Below are 24,496 nucleotides of genomic sequence, written 5' to 3'. Positions count from 1 at the left end.
GCAGAGAAACCAACAAATTCTGTGATTTTAGCTGTTTTTATGCTTTTTTTAAAAAAAATACAGATCCAAAACACAAAACCCAGAACCCAAAACACGGAAGGGTGGTTTTGGCAAAACCAATCCAGATCCAAAACACGAAGAAAGATCCAGATCCAAAACCAAAACACAAAACACGAAAAGTGGCCGGTGCACACCCCTAATATATATATATATATTGCTATGGATTGTTTGAGGGAAGGGGGTCCCAAACTGGTATCTAGCCAAGGGCCCTATAAGGTCTAAATCCGGCTCTGACTAGCAAGTATGTCCTTCTGCCGGTGAGCTGTGCGGTGTCAGAGGTATCAGGTTTTAAGTTTTTTTCAATTTCAGAAAAAAAATCTGAACTTTTCATACAATGCACCATTCTAAAAAAAATAAAATAAACATATTGCAGCAATAAGGAATAATAATAATAATAATAATAATAATATGGTATTTAGTAAATGTCCCTTGGCGTTAGAAGTGATAGCTTATGCTATCACTGTTGTTAAGGGCCCAGCGAGCAAAATGCGCAAGTACTGCCACCGAACACTTTATACGAGACTGCATGAGGTTGAGCATAGCGCCGGGTCCATTATGCATGTGGTCTGCTGCTTTACCTCCCCGTACTGACAGCCTATAATTTGGAGGTCAAGCATAGCGCAGAGGCTAATAATTACTGTACTGCCCCGCACTAAGTGTCTGACAAATTTGGAGCAGCCAGCATAACCAATACTCTATCTTCCAATAATCCAGTCAGATCTGAAGAACTGAGGGCCTTATTCAGACCCGCTCGCGAGCACTATGCTCTCGCAAGCGGGTCGATGGTGGCCCAGTGCGCATGTGCACGACGGGGCAGGCTCCATTGAGCGCATGCGCGAGACCCGGATAGCGACGGGCAAACTGTCGCTCTCGGTCTCTTACCAAAGGGGGCGTGCTGCCGATGTTGAGTGACAGCACGCCCCCTTTGGTGGGTGGGCCGGGGGTGTGGCTGCCCAGACGGAGGTGTTCCCATGGGAACGCCTACCGTCTGGGGCCGGCCCCACTGACATCACAAGTGATGTCAGTGGGAGTGCTTTTGGCTCTGTTAGAGCTGAAAGCAGTCTTGGGCTTGCGGCCATGAGACCCTACCACAAGGCTCTCGTCGCAAGCCCGATGGTCATGATGGTCCTGGCCGCTCGCTATAGCTGTGGGTGGTCACCCACAGCTATGCGAGCGGCCAGGAGGCCGCTCTAAAAAAACAGAAGGCCGGCCCTGATTCAGAGCGAGCGCTCTGTCAGAGCGTCCGGCTCTGAATCAGGCCCAGAGTTTATTATTCCATAGAGGAACTTGCGTAGATTACACAGATCGATGCGTATAAACAAATGTGCACGTGTGTGCGCATGTGTGATGTGATGATAAGTGATGATGATAAGTAATGATATGGTAAAACTGTAAACAAACAATAAAAAGCGATTACTATATGTACATGGGAATGCAAGGCAAACAAACATAACATGGGATATGCAAACAACATGAAACATACAATATGCAAAGTACAGGCTGCAATGTCACATAGTACAGCTAACATGCATTACTGACTAAGCAGATCTACAATATGATGGCCAGTTGAAGCTTAGAACTCACTATCGGATGCTGTACCAGGTTGAGAATATGTAATGATGCGCGTGTGCAAGCCCCGGTGTGACAGAGAAACTCTGTCGTTCCGGAGCTCGCTACCAAAGGGGCGGCTGTAAATGTTGATCGACAGCTTGCCCCATTTGGTAGGCGGGCCGGGGGGGTGGTTTCCAAAACGGAGGTGTTCCTGACGGAACACTTGGCGTTTTGTGGGCGGCCGCACTGACATCATCAGTGATGTCAGTGGGGAGCTTCCTGCTCCATCACAGCAGAAAGCTACCTGGGGCTTACGAGTGCCCAGACCCAACCTTAGGGTTTGGTCATAAGCCCCGATGGTCGCGATGGTGATCACCATTGCGACCAGCAACCTGGTCGGTCGTTAAGCTGTGGGTGGTAACCCACAGCTTAACTAACGACCAGGAGGCTGCACTTCAAAAATGAAGCGGCCGCCCTCATTCAGATAGAGCGATCACTTCTTGCGACCGCCTCTGAATGAGGGCCATATTGTCTTTTCCACCTGTCCCAAAAGGTGTTTGCTAGGCTTTGAACTTGCCTCCATTGTCGTTCGAATGAGTCTTTGTTGGTGAACTCTCCAGAAGGAGCATAGATAGTCCCAGTCTTCCGAGTAAGAAGAGTAGCAGGAGTAAGTAGAAGCGGATCTTCTGGGTCATTAGAAACTGAAGTCAAAGGTCTAGCATTGACGATAGCTGAGACTTCAGCCATGAAAGTTGTTAAACTCTCATGAGTAAGTCTTGCAGTACCTACTTGTAGGAATATGGAATCAAGGATTACGCCAATCATCCTTTCTCATGTACCTCCCATATGAGAAGAATGAGGCAGGTTGAAAGTCCATGTACAACTTTGCTCACTGAAGTATCTCTCTATACCTTTAGTGTTGATGTTTGAGCGAATTTGTAGTTCTTTGGTTGCGTAAATATTTTGGCAGTGATGCCAACCTTTACATTCAGTCACTCTTAGAAATGTGGCACGTTTAAATGAACGGGCTATATGACTTAGGCAGGTAATTGGTCTAAGAAATGATTTCCAAGTTGAGAATCTTTGGAATCTGTGTGGCTCAAGTTGACAATGTGAGATCATGGTATGGATCGTTGTCACAGCTAGCACTGCAGCACAAAGTTCTAGCCTGGGTATGGTATGCTCTAGAAGTGGTGCTAACTTCACTTTGCCCATGACAAACCCAATATGACACTGGCATCTAATATCCACAGTTTTAAGATATGCAACAGCGGCAATTGCTTGGATTGAAGCATCAGAAAATACACATAGTCTCTGGTTTTGTACTTCTGTAGAAGGTACAGGAGCATATGAACGTGTAATATTAAGGTTGGTTAAGGTGGACAGAGAACTTTTCCACTTCCCCCACAAATCTCTTTTCTGAGGAGACAGTGGCGCGTCCCAGTCAGATGACTCGCAGGTTAGGTCTCTGAATAAGGCTTTACTTTGGATAGTGACAGGAGCAGCAAATCCTAAGGGGTCGTACAAGCTGTTTATAACAGACAAGACACCTCTGCGGGTGCAGGGTCTCTCCTCACTGTTCACTTGGAAGGTAAAGGAATCGGATTTTAAGTCCCATAAGAGTCCAAGGCTACGTTGAGCTGGTGGAGAATAAGTTCCTAAATCTAAATCCCTTAAGTCACTGGTATGATCTTGAGAAGGGAAGGCTTCCATCACTCTTTTGCTGTTGGAAGCTATTTTGTGAAGCCTGAGATTAGAGCAGGCAAGCATTTCCTGAGCTCTCTTGAGGAGGCTGATTGCTGTCTCATCTGTTGGCATAGATTTTAAACAGTCATCTACATAGAAATCTTTTTCCACAAGTTGTCTAACTTCAGAACCATACTCTAGCTCGCCCTCTTGAGCTGAACGTCTGAGTCCGTAGATGGCAACTGCAGGGGAAGGGCTGTTACCAAATATGTGTATCCTCATGCGGTACTCTGCAATATCTTTAGAGGGGTCATTGTCTCTGAACCAAAGGAATCTTAGGATATTCCTGTCACTTTCCCTCACGAGGAAGCAATGAAACATTTGTTGAATATCAGCTGTTAAGGCAATAGAGCCCTTATGGAAACGTATGAGTACTCCAAGGAGTTTGTTGTTAAGGTCTGGTCCTGTCAGGAGAACATCATTTAAGGAGATGCCTTCGAACGTGGCAATGGAATCAAACATGACTCTGATCTGACCTGGTTTCTTTGGGTGGTATACTCCAAACATTGGTAAGTACCAGCTTTCATCTGTGTCTTTAAGAATGGGAGCTATCTCAGCATGACCGTTCTCAAAAATTTTGTCCATGAAAGAGAAGAAGTGATCTTTCATTTCTGGCTTCCTGTGGAAGTTGCGTTTTAGTGAAGAGAAGTGTTTAAATACTTGTTCTCTGTTGTTAGATAGGCGTCGTCTGTGTGTTTTAAAGGGTAGAGGTGCAACCCAACTATTGGCATCATCTTTGACTAGTCCCTTTTTCATTATTTCCAGGAATAGATTGTCCTCTATGGACATTGCGACTTGGTCAACCCTTTTTGTTCTTTGGAAGACTGTGCACCCCAAATGTTCTTTGTAGCTGTCACAGATGTGGTTGTCACTAGGAGAGTCTATGACAGTGCAGTGTGGTAGTTCCTTTATGAGGAAGTGATTGTGACATGGTTGAAATAGAGAAGGGCGTCCGTTTTCTAAAGTACAGGTAAGCATGTTGTTGACAGTAGCTGGTTTATGCACATTTCCAAGACATACTTCTCCTATTATGACCCATCCTAGGTCTAATCTTTGAGCATAAGCAGCATTGTGTGGACCGTTAATCTGACTTCTGACTTTGTGGACTCGTAAGATATCTCTCCCAATGAATAGGGTTATCCGGGTATCAGATGTGCTATACGTTTCAAATGTGCATGATGGATAACTGCGTCTGCTGTAGGAATTTCAGACCTATTATCAGGGATCTCATTGCATTCAGTGATAGTGGGTAAGGGAAGGCATGTCTTTCCATCTAAGGACTCGACTTGATAGCCGATTGCTCTTCTCCTCATTGTCTCAAAACTCCCTGCACAAGTCCTTAAGGAGTATGGAGTGCTGGGTCCTTTGATATTAAAGGTCTCAAAGAAGGTTGATCTGGCTAGAGACTTATTACTTTGATCATCTAGGATTGCATAAAGTTTGACGTTTCTCTGGTTGGCCGTTAGGGTAGACTCTGACTAAACAGATTCTGGAGCAAGATCTGCCACGAATAGTGTCTTTGCAGACTTCAGTACATTATGATGTTATCTCTGGTATGACTGCAGTAGTGTCTCTTTGCTCCACACTGAGCTCCCCACCATGCTCTGTGTCACCATAACTGTGTTGTAAAGTCAATGGGGAAGGTCCAGGGTGTAGAGCTGTGTTGCGTTCTGTGCTGTGACATTCTATGCAGTTAACACTAACCTTACAATCCTTGGTAAGGTGGATTGTAGAAGAGCAGCACTTGTAGCAGATGCCATTTTCTCTTAGGAATGCTTTGTGGTTCTCCAGGGACTGTTCTCTGAAGGCTCTGCATGTCAGGAGAGGATGCGGTTTGTTATGCAAGAGACACTGCTTGGCAGGATCTTTATCTGTATTCTCTTTATGAGTAGAATAGCTAGACATGTGGGAAGAATATGTATAATGCACATTAGTCTTGTGAACTGCGACTGACATTTTGCGGGGGTTAGGTAGAATAGGGGTTGAGCTAGTCAGTGTAAAGGCAAAACTAGGATCATTCCTGGTCTTAGCTTGTTGGTGCACGAAGTCCACAAAAACAGAGAATGGTGGAAATGGCACGTTGTGCCACTGAATTATATTTGGAACCATGGGTGAGCCATTGCTCCTGCAGATTGTAAGGTAGCTTTTGAACTATAGGGTTAATGCCTCTGGCTGTGTCGAGGAAGACAAGTCCTGGTAAGTCTCCCTCACACTTGACTACATGATAATATTGTTGATTTTCTATATATTAGTGAAGTGCTTCAAGAAAATTTTCCAATGCATTAAGAAGAAAACAAATTATGCAATTTATGAGAGATAAGAACTTTCTTCTGAGTTATGACGAAGGTTCATGAGGATGGAACTGATAACACAGGAACATGTGGTCGTACATATTCCTTCAGCAATTCACAAATTTATGCATGCTTATGTTCCTTTATTTTTCCTTATATTGCAATGTAGAATATATAGAAATGTTTAAGATGATATTTGGTATTAGTATAGTTGTGTGAGATGCAGCTGGGCCGCATTTGTCGAATGATCTCAGGCTTAGTGAGGATTAAGGGCCTGATTCAGAGCCGCTCGTAAGCGGCAGTACACTTGTTCCGAGCGATGCTCGCCCATCTGAGCATGCGTACGGTTTATAATACGCATGCGCGAACCAGTCAGTGCGGCTGAAAATCGTTTGTTCGCTATATAGTTAGTGCCTGCTAGTTTGAGTGACAGAATGAGGCGTATGTGGGTGGTAACAGGGGAAGGTGCTTGAAAACAGGGAGTGGAGATCAGAACGCAGGCGTGCTTAAAGGTCAAAGCGGGCGTTTTATGGGTGTGCATAATTAATACACCAGCGTCATTGACCACGTCACCTGGTTGTTTTATAGTCAGAACTGCTCGCAATATAGTGGTAGGAAAAACCAACCACAAGAATAGCGAGCAGTTCATACGCTGTTCGATGTACTCGATTAATCTAATAAATAGCGGACATGACGTATGATGCGAGCGGCCAGGGGGCGTATTTTTCAACTAAACGTCTGCATGTTTTGTTCGCTCGTTCAGACATGGAGGCGGCAACAGACTGCAAGGAGCGAACGGTACATTTGAATAGCCACCCCCTTTTACTGAACGAGCGAGCGCTAATAGCGTTCAGCTCTGAATCAGGCCCTAAGGCCTTCCCTTTCCTCTTTAAAGTAAATAAATGTGTCTCTGTTGTATCAGTCATTTTGTTTAATATTTTATCCAAAGGTATATTAAATGATGTATTAATAAGTATATAGAGATTAGTGTTTATTTCTATGCAGGTGTGATTAACTGCAGATATATGTATAAATTAGAACTGCTGGTAAGCCATTTTGTTCTAGCAATATAAAGCTATGAGTTTAAAATGTGTCAGTTTTAGCATGAACAGACTAGTGGACAGCAAGTCTTAGTAATTATAAACAAATGATCTAACTGAGATAGCCTTTGTCTGCAATAGTCAGAGGTGAAGGCTAGATGAGCAATTATGACATGGGAACAGAAAGACAACACCGAATAGTGTCATTATTATGGTTATGAGACAAATAACCAATTAAGGTCTAGCACGTACGAATATGAAATAAATTAATATTCTCCATTGGATTAACTGGAGAAATAGAAGAATAGTATAAAACTCCCCAGAGAGAGAGGGATGGGGGAGCAGTTGGAGAACGAGGGAGATAGAGCACACAACGAGGGTCTGGGGGTTATCATACGTATGTATAAAATTGGCTGACTGATGCTGCACTGGGTGTCACAAATTTATTTTACAAGTATTCCCTACTGCTGCTAATATAACCTAAGTGTTTTTATTATAACTCTGCACTGGCAAAATACATATATGATTAAGCTGTCTTGAAGTAAAAGCATTGTAATTTATTTTAGAATCTGTATTTGAAGTTAATTATTTTATTGTTTTTTTATAACTAGTAAGGTTTATAAATAAATCTAGAACACAATGAGTTATCAGTATTAACTGCGCTCCCTGGGTGAATATCTTTTTACCTATCTTGTTTGCACTTCTACACATCTTTGATGTGCGTGTGCCAAAAAAAGGGGGCATGGCCTCATTCATTTTACTAGGATCATGGATCAACACTAAGATCCATGTTCTCCCCGTGCTGTGAATAGATGGGAAGCGGGGTGCCGCAGGTTTGCCAGCATCAGGCTGTGATCAACAGGGTGCATTTTAGCCTTATAAAATTGGGCAGGGTTCTGAGCTCCGCTGAAACAGCCTAGCAGTAACGCTATACCATTCAGTATCTCATACAGTACTATATATACCACTGACTGTATCTCATACACTATTACAATGGTATATACAGCCAGTGTTCTACTCAGAAAATGTTGCAAGCCAGGTGGCAGCAGTGTATTACTTCGCAATAATGATATTGTTCACTTGCTGGCTGGACACAGGTATAACTGTGTCCAGCAATGCATGATAGTATGCTAATCCATTGTTATCGCTATGCCATCACAGCACTACATAATGACGCCCACTTTACCTTACACACATCAGTAATGTTTAGCAAGACTGCAAAACCATCGGTACAATCGAGTACCATCACAGCTTCACGCACACTTGCACAAGGTCAGAGCTTACTCAGAAATTGCTAACTTCATTGCATGCTGCGAGACCTCATGCTGCATAGGGCATGGCGGTGGCTAATTTATGCACTCCCCTGCAACAGCGGTGAAACGCACTGACACGCCTGTGTATCGCCACCCACCCCCACCCCATCACCAGCCACAAATAGAACTTCCTGTCAATCACTCTGAGATGGGTCTGTGTGGTCACTGCGATCGCCGCCCACCCCCACCCCCATCACCAGCCACAAATTGCATTTCCTGTCAATCACTCTGCGATGGGTCTGTGTGGTCACTGAGATCGCAGTCCCGATCGCAGTGGCCAGTTCGCGCACTGTGATGCATACGCAGAACACAACAATCAGCCGATTTCATGCGTATTAGCAACTGCGATCCTTGATGAATCAGCCCCCATGTCTCTTGATTACGGAGGAAGAATCTCTGATGGGAGCGATCTCTGATTTTGGCTGTCAGATCTCTGAAGCAGGATAGTGCTGGGCAACATGTAAAAAAAGACAAACTGATCCTGGGGAGAACACAGATCACTATCTCATACATTAATGATGGGAATTGAATGATGAAATTTCGGAACCATTGTTGGTTTGGTGACTTTTCTAAGTTTAATAATAATCAATGGGGATAACTCAATTCAGTGTGATGGATGCCATCTTGGAACAGCACATCATGCCAGAGAGTTATGAGGTAAAACTTGCAACGTCGGCCTTACCATATATGGCTGATATGTGTGCAGCGGCAACATAGTGGGGATGCCCAGTGGCATAAGGCATTCAATTTAATTCTCCCAATGCTTCTCTTCCAATGAGGGTTGACTCAGTCCCCACCCACAGCTTTCTAATGGACACTAAGGAAAAATCACACAACAGGGGAAGTGTCACTTTCCGAGTAATAATGGGTTTCTTATCGGCACGTCAGCATGCTGTAGTATCAGGGCACCACAGCTGTAAGAGACACAACAGAGAGAGACCCTGTCTTTCTCCCGATGTCAATGCCAACATTGTTTTACACCAGCTACAGTATGCCAGTGACATCTCTATTTTGATGTTAATGCCACTGATATTTTACACCAGCTATGCTATTGACATATCTATTCCAGTGTTAATGTCATCAATGTTTTACATCTGCTAGTCTAGTGACATACAGTACTGTGCAAAAGTTTTAGGAAGGTGTGGATAAAAGTAAGAAATGTTAATAGTTTATTTTTAGCAATTAACAAAATGTAAAGTGAATGAACAGAAGAGAAATCTAAATCAAATCAATACTTGTTGTGACCACCCTTTGCCTTCAAAACAGCATCAATTCTTCTTGGTACACTTGCACACAGTCTGGGATTTTGTAGGAATATAGGGTCTGATTCAGACCCACTCGCAAGCGCGTCAATGTTTGCCCCCTGCGCGTGCGCCGTCTCCGGGGTGCGCATGTGCGAGACGGGCGCTCCGTCGCTACAGGTCTCGCACCAAAACGGGGCGGCTGTCGATTGTGTTTGACAGCTCGCCCCATTTTGGAGGTGAGAAGGGGGGGTGGCTACACACGCCTGCCATTTGTGGGAGGCACCACTGACATCACCAGTGATGTCAGTGGTGAGCTTCTGGCTCTATTTAGAGCCGGAAGCTCACTGGGGCTTGCGGGAATGAGACCCTACCACAAGGGTCTCGTTGCAAGCCCCGATGGTTGCGACCATCGCGACCATCACCTGGCCGCTCGCAAAAGTATGCGAGCGGCCAGGAGGCCGAAACAAAACAACAAAAAAAATGCCCTAATTCAGAGCGAGCACTCTGAAAGAGCGTCTGGCTCTGAATCAGAGCCATAGTCAGCAGTACGGATGGGCCCAGCTAGTTTGTTGCTCCATACACCATATAACGCGCCCTGCATCTCGCGCCATGTGGTATGCCTTGAGTTGTGCCTTTCAGTTTAATCTCAACGTAACATGCCGTGGCGCTGGAAAAAGTCATAGCGTGTAATACAACTTTTTGTCCACCAGGTGCCGCTTTTCCTAAACTACACAGCGCATTCGTCCGATATCCAATGCATTTTCTGTATCACCTCCCGATGATTGGCTGACAGAATCTGTGATTCGGTACACTATAGTACAGCATTTTCATGATGGATTGTGTAATAAAATATTAAACCATTACAGTACAGTACAGTATGTGGGTGAGTCCTGTACTTTTTAAAAAACATATTTTTAGATATTTTTGTCTCAGAAACTCAGACAGGGGTCACATGCACGCACAGCTTTCAATGAGATGGGATGAATTAATATTCACTAATGCTTGGGTACCGTGTCCCTCACTGCGCCCTCCCTAATGGCAGCGGGTTGGTGGAGTGCACAAGGATTCAAAGAATGGATGTGATAGTCTTCTTGGCCTAGTGGTAGAGCGTTGGCTTTACATTGCCAATGTACATGGTTTAAATCTCACCACAGCCCAATATTATTGATCATTATTACTTTAGATTCATTCTTCTATATATTTTTTTATATAAAGTACAGTGGTGGATTGAATCCATCTGCACCAATCAAGTTTCAATCGCAAACAGGTGTTGGGGTTCAGGAACTCAAACGCAACCTCAGTTTTAAATAAGACTACATTATCTTTTGTTCAATAATGTTACAGTACTGTATCGAGGGCACCACATACCTCCACAACTCCCCCGCACCTTGCAATGACACACCCATACAGTCATGGGGTGCAGTGGCTCTCAAGGGTTCAAATACACTGTGTAGTATGTCTTAGATGCACCTACAGCATTTATTGGGATTCAGGGGCTCAGACAGGGGCTTTCAATGACACGAATTATCCCGAAACCTAACCCAAACACTAAACAAAAATAATCATCCTGTGTCGACTATTTTTGTGTCAACCATATTTGTGTCAACCTTTTGACCAAACCTTAACCTTAGTGGTGTGCAACGCCCTGCCCGATTTCAAAGAGAATGCGCCCTGCCCGCTGTGGCGGTGCCCAGCTAAAACAGCCTGCCGGGTGCTGTCCCTAACCGTGGGTCACAGTGTTCCGCAGGTGGGAGAAATAGCAGTGCAGCGGTCACCATTGGTAAATGGATGTCAGGCACATGCGCCCGGCATCCCATCACAGAGAAGGGGAAGCTTTGGGGTAGCCCAGCATGTACGTTAGTGCCGGGCATGCCACCAAGAGTGATAAAAAGGCGGCGCATCTTAAAGACTCGCCCTTTTACGCATGACCATGCCCCCTTTTTCAGGCGCTAGACCCAGAGTGAGCACAAACATGACCATTTGAGATGTCAGTGTCGGTGGGTCCCTGCAGCAAGTGTACGGGCTGTCAGCAGCTCGCCCATACACACTGCTAGATGCACCGATATATCTACTAATATCAGCATCGGCTGTGCTACAGAGCTGACACGATACGAGTATGTCTGCAAGGAACTTCAAAAAATATTTATGTTACAATAGTACATCAAGAAACACAAATTAAAAACATAACAATAACAAGGGTCTAAAGTAGGGGTGAGCGGGTTCGGATTTCTGAAATCCGAACCCCCCAGAGCCCCCCCGATCCGAGGCCGATCCGAGTCAGACTCGACTTTTCCCGCCTGACTCGGATCTGAAATCGAGGCAAAACGTCATCATCCCGCCTTCCGAGTCTCGCGGGTTTTGGATCCTATATAAGGTACCCGCGTCGGCGCCATTTTCTCACTCGGCTGTGGACAGTGAAGAGGGAGGGTGGGAGTTAGGGCTGGCTGGGCTGTGTAGTGTAGTGTAGTGCAGAGTAGTGTTGTGCTGTGCTGTGCTGTGCTGCGCTGTGCTGCTGTTGTCCATAGGGGCTGTGTCCACTACTTCAAAGTCCATAGGGGCTGGCTGTGTTGTGCTGTGCTGCTGTTGTTAATAGGGGCTGTGTCCACTACTTCAAAAGTCCATAGGGGCTGGCTGGACTGTGTTGTGCAGTCAGTTCTCCATAGGGGCTGTGTCCACTCCAAAGTCCTGTGCAGTGTCCCAGTCCTAAAGAGGTGCTGTAGTGTTGTCCAGGGGGAGCTCTGTCCATCAGGGGTGCTCCCCCCAAGTGCTAAAAAAATAATATTTTTTCTGTGTTTGTGAATTGTGTGCGCAGTAGTCGCACGTGCATCAACAAAGTAGTGCCAAGCGTGCGCCTGTGTCATAAGTAAAGGGCCGGCTTTCTTGACCGTTAAAGGGTGCTGTAACCCCCAAAGTACACTCCAGTCCAAACCAAATAACAAAATATTTTCTGTGTTTGTGAATTGTGTGCGCAGTAGCCGCACGTGCATCAACAAAGTAGTGCCAAGCGTGCGCCTGTGTCATAAGTAAAGGGACGGCTGGCTTGACCGTTAAAGGGTGCTGTAACCCCCAAAGTACACTCCAGTCCAAACCAAATAAAAAAATATTTTCTGTGTTTGTGAATTGTGTGTGCAGTAGCCACACGTGCATCAACAAAGTAGTGCCAAGCGTGCGGCTGTGTCATAAGTAAAGGGCCGGCTGGCTTGACCGTTAAAGGGTGCTGTAACCCCCAAAGTACACTCCAGTCCAAACCAAATAAAAAAATATTTTCTGTGTTTGTGAATTGTGAGCGCAGTAGTCGCACGTGCATCAACAAAGTAGTGCCAAGCGTGCGCCTGTGTCATAAGTAAAGGGCCGGCTGGCTTGACCGTTAAAGGGTGCTGTAACCCCCAAAGTACACTCCAGTCCAAACCAAATAAAAAAATATTTTCTGTGTTTGTGAATTGTGAGCGCAGTAGTCGCACGTGCATCAACAAAGTAGTGCCAAGCGTGCGCCTGTGTCATAAGTAAAGGGCCGGCTGGCTTGACCGTTAAAGGGTGCTGTAACCCCCAAAGTACACTCCAGTCCAAACCAAATAAAAAAATATTTTCTGTGTTTGTGAATTGTGTGCGCAGTAGCCGCACGTGCATCAACAAAGTAGTGCCAAGCGTGCGCCTGTGTCATAAGTAAAGGGCTGGCTGGCTTGACCGTTAAAGGGTGCTGTAACCACCAAAGTACACTCCAGTCCAAACCAAATAAAAAAATAATTTCTGTGTTTGTGAATTGTGTGCGCAGTAGCCGCACGTGCATCAACAAAGTAGTGCCAAGCGTGCGCCTGTGTCATAAGTAAAGGGCCGGCTGGCTTGACCGTTAAAGGATGCTGTAACCCCCAAAGTACACTCCAGTCCAAACCAAATAAAAAAATATTTTCTGTGTTTGTGAATTGTGTGCGCAGTAGCCGCACGTGCACCAACAAAGTAGTGCCAAGCGTGCGCCTGTGTCATAAGTAAAGGGCCGGCTGGCTTGACCGTTAAAGGGTGCTGTAACCCCCAAAGTACACTCCAGTCCAAACCAAATAAAAAAATATTTTCTGTGTTTGTGAATTGTGTGCGCAGTAGCCGCACGTGCATCAACAAAGTAGTGCCAAGCGTGCGCCTGTGTCATAAGTAAAGGGCCGGCTGGCTTGACCGTTAAAGGGTGCTGTAACCCCCAAAGTACACTCCAGTCCAAACCAAATAAAAAAATATTTTCTGTGTTTGTGAATTGTGTGCGCAGTAGCCACACGTGCATCAACAAAGTAGTGCCAAGCGTGCGCCTGTGTCATAGGTAAAGGGCCGGATGGCTTGACCGTTAAAGGGTGCTGTAACCCCCAAAGTACACTCCAGTCCAAACCAAATAAAAAAATATTTTCTGTGTTTGTGAATTGTGTGCGCAGTAGCCGCACGTGCACCAACAAAGTAGTGCCAAGCGTGCGCCTGTGTCATAAGTAAAGGGCCGGCTGGCTTGACCGTTAAAGGGTGTTGTAACCCCCAAAGTACACTCCAGTCCAAACCAAATAAAAAAATATTTTCTGTGTTTGTGAATTGTGTGCGCAGTAGCAGCACGTGCATCAACAAAGTAGTGCCAAGCGTGCGCCTGTGTCATAAGTAAAGGGCCGGCTGGCTTGACCGTTAAAGGGTGCTGTAACCCCCAAAGTACACTCCAGTCCAAACCAAATAAAAAAATATTTTCTGTGTTTGTGAATTGTGTGCGCAGTAGCCGCACGTGCATCAACAAAGTAGTGCCAAGCGTGCGCCTGTGTCATAAGTAAAGGGCCGGCTGGCTTGACCGTTAAAGGGTGCTGTATCCCCCAAAGTACACTCCAGTCCAAACCAAACAAAAAATTATTTTCTGTGTTTGTGAATTGTGTGCGCAGTAGCCGCACGTGCATCAACAAAGTAGTGCTTAGCGTGCGCCTGTGTCGTAAGTAAAGGGCCGGCTGGCTTGACCGTAAAAGGGTGCTGTAACCCCCAAAGTACACTCCAGTCCAAACCAAATAAAAAAATATTTTCTGTGTTTGTGAATTGTGTGCGCAGTAGCCGCTCGTGCATCAACAAAGTAGTGCCAAGCGTGCGCCTGTGTCATAAGTAAAGGACCGGCTGGCTTGACCGTTAAAGGGTGCTGTAACCCCCAAAGTACACTCCAGTCCAAACCAAATAAAAAAATATTTTCTGTGTTTGTGAATTGTGAGCGCAGTAGCCGCACGTGCATCAACAAAGTAGTGCCAAGCGTGCGCCTGTGTCATAAGTAAAGGGCCGGCTGGTTTGACCGTTAAAGGGTGCTGTAACCCCCAAAGTACACTCCAGTCCAAACCAAATAAAAAAATATTTTCTGTGTTTGTGAATTTGCGTGCGCAGTAGCCGCACGGGCATCAACAAAGTAGTGCCAAGCGTGCGCCTGTGTCATAAGTAAAGGGCCGGCTGGCTTGACCGTTAAAGGGTGCTGTAACCCCCAAAGTACACTCCAGTCCAAACCAAATAAAAAAATATTTTCTGTGTTTGTGAATTGTGTGCGCAGTAGCCGCACGTGCATCAACAAAGTAGTGCCAAGCGTGCGCCTGTGTCATAAGTAAAGGGCCGGCTGGCTTGACCGTTAAAGGGTGCTGTAACCCCCAAAGTACACTCCAGTCCAAACCAAATAAAAAAATATTTTCTGTGTTTGTGAATTGTGTGCGCAGTAGCCGCACGTGCATCAACAAAGTAGTGCCAAGCGTGCGCCTGTGTCATAAGTAAAGGGCCGGCTGGCTTGACCGTTAAAGGGTGCTGTAACCCCCAAAGTAAATTCCAAACCAAATAAAAAAATATTTTCTGTGTTTGTGAATTGTGTGCGCAGTAGCCGCACGTGCATCAACAAAGTAGTGCCAAGCGTGCGCCTGTGTCATAAGTAAAGGGCCGGCTGGCTTGATCGCTAAAGGGTGCTGTAACCCCCAAAGTACACTCCAGTCCAAACCAAATAAAAAAATATTTTCTGTGTTTGTGAATTGTGTGCGCAGTAGCCGCACGTGCATCAACAAAGTAGTGCCAAGCGTGCGCCTGTGTCATAAGTAAAGGGCCGGCTGGCTTTACCGTTAAAGGGTGCTGTAACCCCCAAAGTACACTCCAGTCCAAACCAAATAAAAAAATATTTTCTGTGTTTGTGAATTGTGTGCGCAGTAGCCGCACGTGCATCAGCAAAGTAGTGCCAAGCGTGCGCCTGTGTCATAAGTAAAGGGCCGGCTGGCTTGACTGTTAAAGGGTGCTGTAACCCCCAAAGTACACTCCAGTCCAAACCAAATAAAAAAATATTTTCTGTGTTTGTGAATTGTGTGCACAGTAGCCGCACGTGCATCAACAAAGTAGTGCCAAGCGTGCGCCTGTGTCATAAGTAAAGGGCCGGCTGGCTTGACCGTTAAAGGGTGCTGTAACCCCCAAAGTACACTCCAGTCCAAACCAAATAAAAAAATATTTTCTGTGTTTGTGAATTGTGTGCGCAGTAGCCGCACGTGCATCAACAAAGTAGTGCCAAGCGTGCGCCTGTGTCATAAGTAAAGGGCCGGCTGGCTTGACCATTAAAGGGTGCTGTAACCGCCAAAGTAAATTCCAAACCAAATAAAAAAATATTTTCTGTGTTTGTGAATTGTGTGCGCAGTAGCCGCACGTGCATCAACAAAGTAGTGCCAAGCGTGCGCCTGTGTCATAAGTAAAGGGCCGGCTGGCTTGATCGCTAAAGGGTGCTGTAACCCCCAAAGTACACTCCAGTCCAAACCAAATAAAAAAATATTTTCTGTGTTTGTGAATTGTGTGCGCAGTAGCCGCACGTGCATCAACAAAGTAGTGCCAAGCGTGCGCCTGTGTCATAAGTAAAGGGCCGGCTGGCTTGACTGTTAAAGGGTGCTGTAACCCCCAAAGTACACTCCAGCCCAAACCAAATAAAAAAATATTTTCTGTGTTTGTGAATTGCGTGCGCAGTAGTCGCACGTGCATCAACAAAGTAGTGCCAAGCGTGCGCCTGTGTCATAAGTAAAGGGCCGGCTGGCTTGACCGTTAAAGGGTGCTGTAACCCCCAAAGTACACTCCAGTCCAAACCAAATAAAAAAATATTTTCTGTGTTTGTGAATTGTGTGCGCAGTAGCCGCACGTGCATCAACAAAGTAGTGCCAAGCGTGCGCTTGTGTCATAAGTAAAGGGCCGGCTGGCTTGACCATTAAAGGGTGCTGTAACCCCCAAAGTACACTCCAGTCCAAACCAAATAAAAAAATATTTTGTGTGTTTGTGAATTGTGTGCGCAGTAGCCGCACGTGCATCAACAAAGTAGTGCCAAGCGTGCGCCTGTGTCATAAGTAAAGGGCCGGCTGGCTTGACCATTAAAGGGTGCTGTAACCCCCAAAGTACACTCCAGTCCAAACCAAATAAAAAAATATTTTCTGTGTTTGTGAATTGTGTGCGCAGTAGCCGCACGTACATCAACAAAGTAGTGCCAAGCGTGCGCCTGTGTCATAAGTAAAGGGCCGGCTGGCTTGACCGTTAAAGGGTGCTGTAACCCCCAAAGTACACTCCAGTCCAAACCAAATAAAAAAATATTTTCTGTGTTTGTGAATTGTGTGCGCAGTAGCCGCACGTGCATCAACAAAGTAGTGCCAAGCGTGCGCCTGTGTCATAAGTAAAGGGCCGGCTGGCTTGACCGTTAAAGGGTGCTGTAACCCCCAAAGTACACTCCAAACCAAATAAAAAAATATTTTCTGTGTTTGTGAATTGTGTGCACTGTGGCTGCACGTGCATCAACAAAGGAGCAGCGCCAAGCGTGCGCCTGTATCCCATAAGTAAAGAGTCGGCTGGCTCATTTCTTAAAGGGTGGTGTAACCCCCAAAGTGCACTACTCTCCAGCAAAAATAAAAAAAATATTTTCTGTGTTTGTGTGTGCCTTAGGCGCACGTATATATATCAATATAACATAAATGGAGGACCAAACTTTCTCTGATAAAAATAAAATAGGGAAAGATCAAGAACCACTTCCTCCTAGTGCTGTTGCTGCTGCTGGGAGTTGTTCATCATCCCAGAGAGGAAGTAGGAACATCACTACTTTTACTAAACAATTGACCCTCCAACAGTTCCTAGCGATGAGGATGAAGTACGACAGCAGTCATCCTGAAGCAAAACGTATAACTGAGGCCTTGACTGCTATGTTGGTGTTAGACGTGCGTCCGGTATCCGCCATTAGTGCAGTGGGATTTAGACAATTGATGGAGGTAGTGTGTCCCCGGTTCCAAATCCCGTCTAGATTCCAATTGCATCCTCAAAGCAGCAGCGACAAGCGTGCGTCTGTCTGTTAAAGGGTGGTGTAACCCTTCTAGTGCGCTCCACAAACAATAAAAAAATTCTTCTTTTTTTTTCTGTCTTTGTGAATTGTGTGGGCTGTAGCCGCACTTGCATACTCAAAGCAGCAGCGACAAGTGTGCGTCTGTCTGTTAAAGGGTGTTGTAACCCTCAAAGTGCGCTCCACAAAACATAAAAAAATTCTTCTTTTTTTTTCTGTCTTTGTAAAATGTGTGGGCTGTAGCCGCTCCTGCATCCTTAAAGCAGCAGCGACAAGCGTGCGTCTGTCTGTTAAAGGATTACATCGGTGACAGCATCCAAGTAGGCATGTCAGACAGTCCGTACCTGTACTGGCAGGAAAAAGAAGCAATTTGGAGGTCCCTGTACAAACTGGCTCTATTTTACCTGAGTTGCCCCCCCCTCCAGTGTGTATTCCGAAAGAGTGTTTAGTGCAGCCGGGAACCTTGTCAGCGAAAGGCGTAGGAGGTTGCTTCCACAAAATGTGGAGAAGATGATGTTCATAAAATGAATTATCAACTCTTCCAGGGAGACCAGCCTCCAGAACGTACAGAGGGACCTGTGGTGGTGGATTCCAGTGGGGACGAGTTAATACTCTGTGAGGATGAGGATGTACACAACATTGAAGAGGGTGAGGAATTGGTGGATGAGGAGGATGAGGATGACATCTTGCCTCCGTAGAGCCAGTTTGTGCAGGGACAGATTAATTGCCAGCTTGTTTTGTGGGGGCCCAAACGAACCAATCATTTCAGCCACAGTCGTGTGGCAGACCCTGGCGCTGAAATGTTTGGTTTGTTAAAGTGTGCATGTCCTGTTTATACAACATAAGGGTGGGTGGGAGGACCCAAGGACAATTCCATCTTGCACCTCTGTTTTTTCTTTGAATTATGTACTGTTTGGGGCCTAGTTTTTCAAACTGCCATCCTGTCTGCCACTGCAGTATCACTCCTAGATGGACCACGTGTTTGTGCCGCCCACTCGTATCTCTTAGCATAGTCATCCAGCTACCTCGGTGCAACCTTTTGGATATAAAAACACTATTGTGAGGTGTGAGGTGTTCAGAATAGACTGGAAATGAGTGGAAATTAAGGTTATTGAGGTTAATAATAGCATAGGAGCAGAAAAACACACAAATTCTGTGATTTTAGCTGTTTTTATGCTTTTTTTAAAAAAAAATACAGATCCAAAACACAAAACCCAGAACCCAAAACACGGAAGGGTGGTTTTGGCAAAACCAATCCAGATCCAAAACACGAAGAAAGATCCAGATCCAAAACCAAAACACAAAACACGAAAAGTGGCCGGTGCACACCCCTAGTCTAAAGTGATCCAATGAAAGCTCACACCACAATTTCAACTAGAATCTGTAAAATTATTTATTTGTTGAATTGATGTTCACCAACTGTATCTTTTTATATGTACAGTACTTAATTAAGAAAATGATTTAGCGTTTTGTTCCTTGTAAGGCTTGATACACAGGCTGCTTATGTGTATTAAAATCAGCACCAGACTCAAACTAGCAGTAACACCCCAAGCTAGTCAGCCCAATCCGGAGATTTCAGGGGAGGTGGTGGACCCCCAATAACAGGGTTCCCCCTCTCCCGAGCACCCCTGGCTTATGCTGAAGCCCGAGGCTCTTCCCTGCACTCCTGGCCAGTTGGTGCAGTGGTAATAGCGGAATAAATATATGTGTACTATTGTTTTTTTATAGTGATACTGTAGGTGCCAGCATGCCTGCCCTCCGGCACCCGTACCTCATACTTACCTACCCTACCGATTCGGCCGGGAGCCTCCTGAAAATCGGGTGCCGCTCCCGGCCCCCCGGAGGGGCAGGCAAGTCTCCCGGCCCCAGCAACCCACCTGCATAAACCCCGGCAGCGGGAGGCCGGTGACGCGATTCACGCTGAATTCCGTCATCGTAGACCTGCCCCCTGTATCACAATGCCATTAATCTCGGCGTGTCAACAGCGTGTCATCATCCAAGTCACGCCCCTTTTCTCCCGCGACATGCCCCCTTTTTGCGGCGAGACTCCCCGTGTGTGGTTGCTTGAAAGCTCCCTCCCGGAAGGAGGGAGCTAAATGTCGGCAACCCTGCTCTACCTCCACTGTAAAAAAAAAAGTAGTAAATAATCACAGTATACTGTACGCACACCATACACAGCTCACCTACAGTATCTCCTAGTGTTGCTCAGTTGTAGAGTCCCCGGGACTTGGCAAAATAACAAATGGAATAGCCCGGACCATTTTGGACATGTGGAGATGTATGTGATAACACATACATTTCTACCCCAGTAAATGACCCTCGTAGTTTCTGTTATTAGCTGGCCGCAGCCATTTAGAGGCCGCTCTAGAGGCCGCTGATTTGCTGAGAACCACATGGCTGTCAATCAACAGCCATGAGGGTCACAGCCAATCAGCTGAAGCTCTGAAGTAAGATTGGCTGTGACCCTCATGACTGTTGATTGACAACCATGCGGTTCTCAGCCTCTGATTGGCTGGCAGCCTAGCAAATTATGGAAACCACATTGTCTCTGTCATGTACCAGGGTAGAGATGTACTGATGTGTCCACATACATCTAATCTCCATACACTACAAGTCGCACCACACATAACGCGGGAGCTCTGCGTGTCTCGGTAGCGCTGAGCGTCTTTGTGCGACTTTTTACCTTCAGATGCGTCTTATTCACACAGTGATGCAAGTACTGTAGCTAGCACAAGCAGCTTCTGCTGATTAAAATGATATGCAGCATGTATATATTTTCTGTGCATATCATCTGAGGAAGCCGCCGAGTGGACTTTGTACAGGCGGGGAAATGCATAATTTTGTCATCTTACCAGCTAATAAATAGCAGGAATTGAGGATAGCCATTTATATTTACATCCCAAAATTACTGTATTGCTGTGCACCTGGAATAAACGGAACCTCCCATCTTGGACTGCATTGTGTAGATCTTGGCAGTAGGAGAGGTGCTATTTTTTCATATCGTGATCGGAGAGTCAAATATTATAAAGGAGCATGCTTGAATGTCTGCTGGATTGACTTTATTAACCTTTTAACATAATAAGGATGGATTGGCTCACTAATAATTCTAAGGTGGATTAAGATCAATACTAATGCCTTACTAAGGACGAACAAGTAAAATTGCTCATTAGTTTCTACAAATCTAAGAATTTTTTAATACTATATATCGGAGATAGTACACATTGGAGTTAAAATAACTTGGAGATTACAACTGATAGCGGTCTTATATAAAGTGGTTATTTTTATGTGTATCATATGAATTTATATCTGTTTTGATTTTTATTCTATATTATGGCCATTTTTTATTAATTAAAATATATTTTGATAATTTATTGTATTTATTTGAGCAGTGCTTCTTGATATTGTGTAAACTCTTTGGTATTGTTAGGGTACAGATAGCAGGTACCCCCGTTAGAAGCAGCAGCCCAAAATAAAGTTGACATTTGGCAATATAGGTGCTTGGTGAGTGTGATTTTCTGTATCTGCATGTGAAATGCTATGTTACAGTGCCAGCGGCTGTAACACTGTAACGTAGCGTTTAGCATGCAGATACACCCACAGACGCACAGAGAACATAGGCATGCTGCATATTATTTTAATCAGCAGAAGCTGCTTGTGCTAACTATTCGCATCAGTGAGTGAATAAGATGCATTTGAATGTGAAAAGACGCTCGGCACTACCGTGTCACATTACGGCACGGCACAATTAAAAGGGCTGTTTAACGTGCAAGGAGGCTAGATGTATGTGGACACAGCTGTGTTGTGGGTGTGCACAGGCCACTTTTCGTGTTTTGTGTTTTGGATCTTTCTCTGTGTTTTGGATCTGGATTGGTTTTGCCAAAACCACCCTTCCGGGTTTTGTTTTTTGTTTTGGATCTGTATTTTTTTGGAAAAAAGCATAAAACAGCTAAAATCACAGAATTTGTTTTTTTTTGTTCCTACGCTATTATTAACCTCAATAACCTTAATTTCCACTCATTTCCAGTCTATTCTGAACACCTCACACCTCACAATAGTGTTTTTATGTCCAAAAGGTTGCACCGAGGTAGCTGGATGACTATGCTAAGCGACACGAGTGGGCGGCACAAACATGTGACCAATCTAGGCGTGATACTGCAGTGGCAGACAGGATGGCAGTTTGAAAAACTAGGCCCCAAACTGTACATAATGCAAAGAAAAAAAAGAGGTGCAAGATGGAATTGTCCTTGGGCCCTCCCACCCACCCTTATGTTGTATAAACAGGACATGCACACTTTAACAAACCAATCATTTCAGCGCCAGGGTCTGCCACACAACTGTGGCTGAAATGATTGGTTCGTTTGGGCCCCCACAAAACAAGCTGGCAATTAATCTGTCCCTGCACAAACTGGCTCTACGGAGGCAAGATGTCATTCTCATCCTCCTCATCCACCGATTCCTCACCCTCTTCAGTGTGTACATCCTCATCCTCACAGAGTATTAATTCGTCCCTGCTGGAACCACAGGTCCCTCTGTACGTTCTGGAGGCTGGTCTCCCTGGAAGAGCTGATAATTCATTTTGATGAACATCATCTTCTCCACATTCTGTGGAAGCAACCTCCTACGCCTTTCGCTGACAAGGTTCCCGGCTGCACTAAACACTCTTTCGGAGTACACACTGGAGGGGGAGCAACTCAGGTAAAATAGAGCCAGTTTGTACAGGGGCCTCCAAATTGCCTCTTTTTCCTGCCAGTACAGGTATGGACTGTCTGACATGCCTACTTGGATGCTGTCACCGATGTAATTCTCCACCATTTTGTCAATGGTGACAGTATCATATGCAGTGACAGTAGACATGTCAGAAATTGTTGCCAGGTCCTTCAGTCCGGACCAGATGTCCAAACTTGGTCCTGCCTGCCCTGCATCACCGCCAGCGGGTTGCTTAGCATACCTAAGTTTTTTCCTGGCAGCCCCAGTTGTGGTCGAAAATGAAGAAGGAGCTGTTGACGTGTCACGTTCCGCTTCAGCTGACAGTGTGTTCACCAGCAGGTCTTTGCACCTCTGCAGGCTTGTGTCGGCCGGAAAGAGAGACACCACATAGGCTTTAAACCTAGGATCGAGCACGGTGGCCAAAATGTAGTGGTCTGATTTCAACAGATTGACCACCCTGGAATCTTGGCAAAGCGAATGAAGGGCTTCATCCACAAGTCCCACATGCCGAGCGGAATCGCTCCGTCTTAGCTCCTCCTTTACTTTCTCCAGCTGCTTCTGCAAAAGCCTGATGAGGGGAATGACCTGACTCAAGCTGGCAGTGTCTGAACTGACTTCACGTGTGGCAAGTTCGAAGGGCTGGAGAACCTTGCACAACACGGAAATCATTCTCCACTGCGCTTGAGTCAGGTGCATACCCCCTCCTTTGCCTATGTCATAGGTGGATGTATAGGCTTGTATGGCCTTTTGCTGCTCCTCCATCCTCTGAAGCATATAGAGGGTTGAGTTCCACCGCGTCACAACCTCTTGCTTCAGGTGATGGCGGGGCAGGTTCAAGAGTGTTTGCTGGCGCTCTAGTCTTCGGCACGCAGTCGCTGAATGGCGAAAGTGGCCAGAAATTTTTCGGGCCACCCAAAGCGTCTCCTGCACGCCCCTGTCGCTTTTCAGAAAATTCTGCACCACCAAGTATATTGTGTGAGCAAAACATGGGACGTGCTGGAATTTGCCAAGATGTAATGCCCGCACAATATTGGTGGCGTTGTCAGATATCACAAATCCCCAGGAGAGTCTAAGTGGGGTAAGCCACTGGGTGGTGATTTCCCTCAGTTTCTCTAAGAGGTTGTCGGCGGTGTGCCTCTTACTGAAACCGGTGATACACAGCGTAGCCTGCCTTGGAACGAGCTGGCGTTTCTAAGATGCTGCTACTGGTGACGCTGCTGCTGTTGCTGCGTAAGGTGGTACATCTACCCAGTGGGCTGTCACAGTCATATAGTCCTTAGTCTGCCCTGTTCCACTTGTCCACATGTCTGTGGTTAAGTGGACATTGGGTACAACGTCATTTTTCAGGACACTGAGGACACTTTTTCTGACGTTTCTGTACAGTCTCGGTATCGCCTGCCTAGTGAAGTGGAATCTAGACGGGATTTGGAACCGGGGACACACTACCTCCATCAATTGTCTAAATCCCACTGCACTAATGGTGGATACCGGACGCACGTCTAACACCAACATAGCAGTCAAGGCCTCAGTTATACGTTTTGCTTCAGGATGACTGCTGTCGTACTTCATCCTCCTCGCTAAGGACTGTTGGAGGGTCAATTGTTTAGTAAAAGTAGTGGTGTTCCTACTTCCTCTCTGGGATGATGAACGACTCCCAGCAGCAGCAACAGCAGCAGCGGCAGCAGTAGGCGTAGCAATGCAGGATCCTCCGGAGGAATCCCGGATAGGAGAGTCAGTCATGCCAGTGACATGGCCTGCAGGACTACTTCCGATCCTGACTAAGGAGGAAATTGACGAGGAGCGAGTTGACGGTGTGGTTTGCAGGCGCTTGGATACAACAGGACAATGGGATTTAGGTGTCCCTGGACTGCTTACGGTCTTAGCCAAAGTTTCTGAACTTGACAGTAACTTTTTATGAACACGCTGCAGGTGCCGTATAAGGGAGGATGTTCCTAGGTGGTTGACGTCCCTACCTCTACTTATTTCACCTTTACATATGGTACATATGGCAAGACAGTTGTTGTCCAGATTTGGATAGAAATATTGCCAGACCAAAGAGGTGGAATGTTTGGTCTTCTGCCCAGGCATGACCGTGATGGGCTTTTTCATCCCACGGACAACAACTGTCTCCCCCGGAGCCTGATTTAAACAAACCACATCACCATCAGAATCCTCCTCGCCAACTTCCTCCTCAGCGCCAGCTACACCAGTATCCTCATCCTGTTGTACTTCAACA

Source organism: Taudactylus pleione, unplaced genomic scaffold (genome assembly GCF_031769625.1).
Source record: "Taudactylus pleione unplaced genomic scaffold, aTauple2 ptg000025l, whole genome shotgun sequence".
Taxonomy (NCBI): Eukaryota; Metazoa; Chordata; class Amphibia; order Anura; family Myobatrachidae; genus Taudactylus; species Taudactylus pleione.
Note: the sequence above shows the minus strand (reverse complement) of the source record.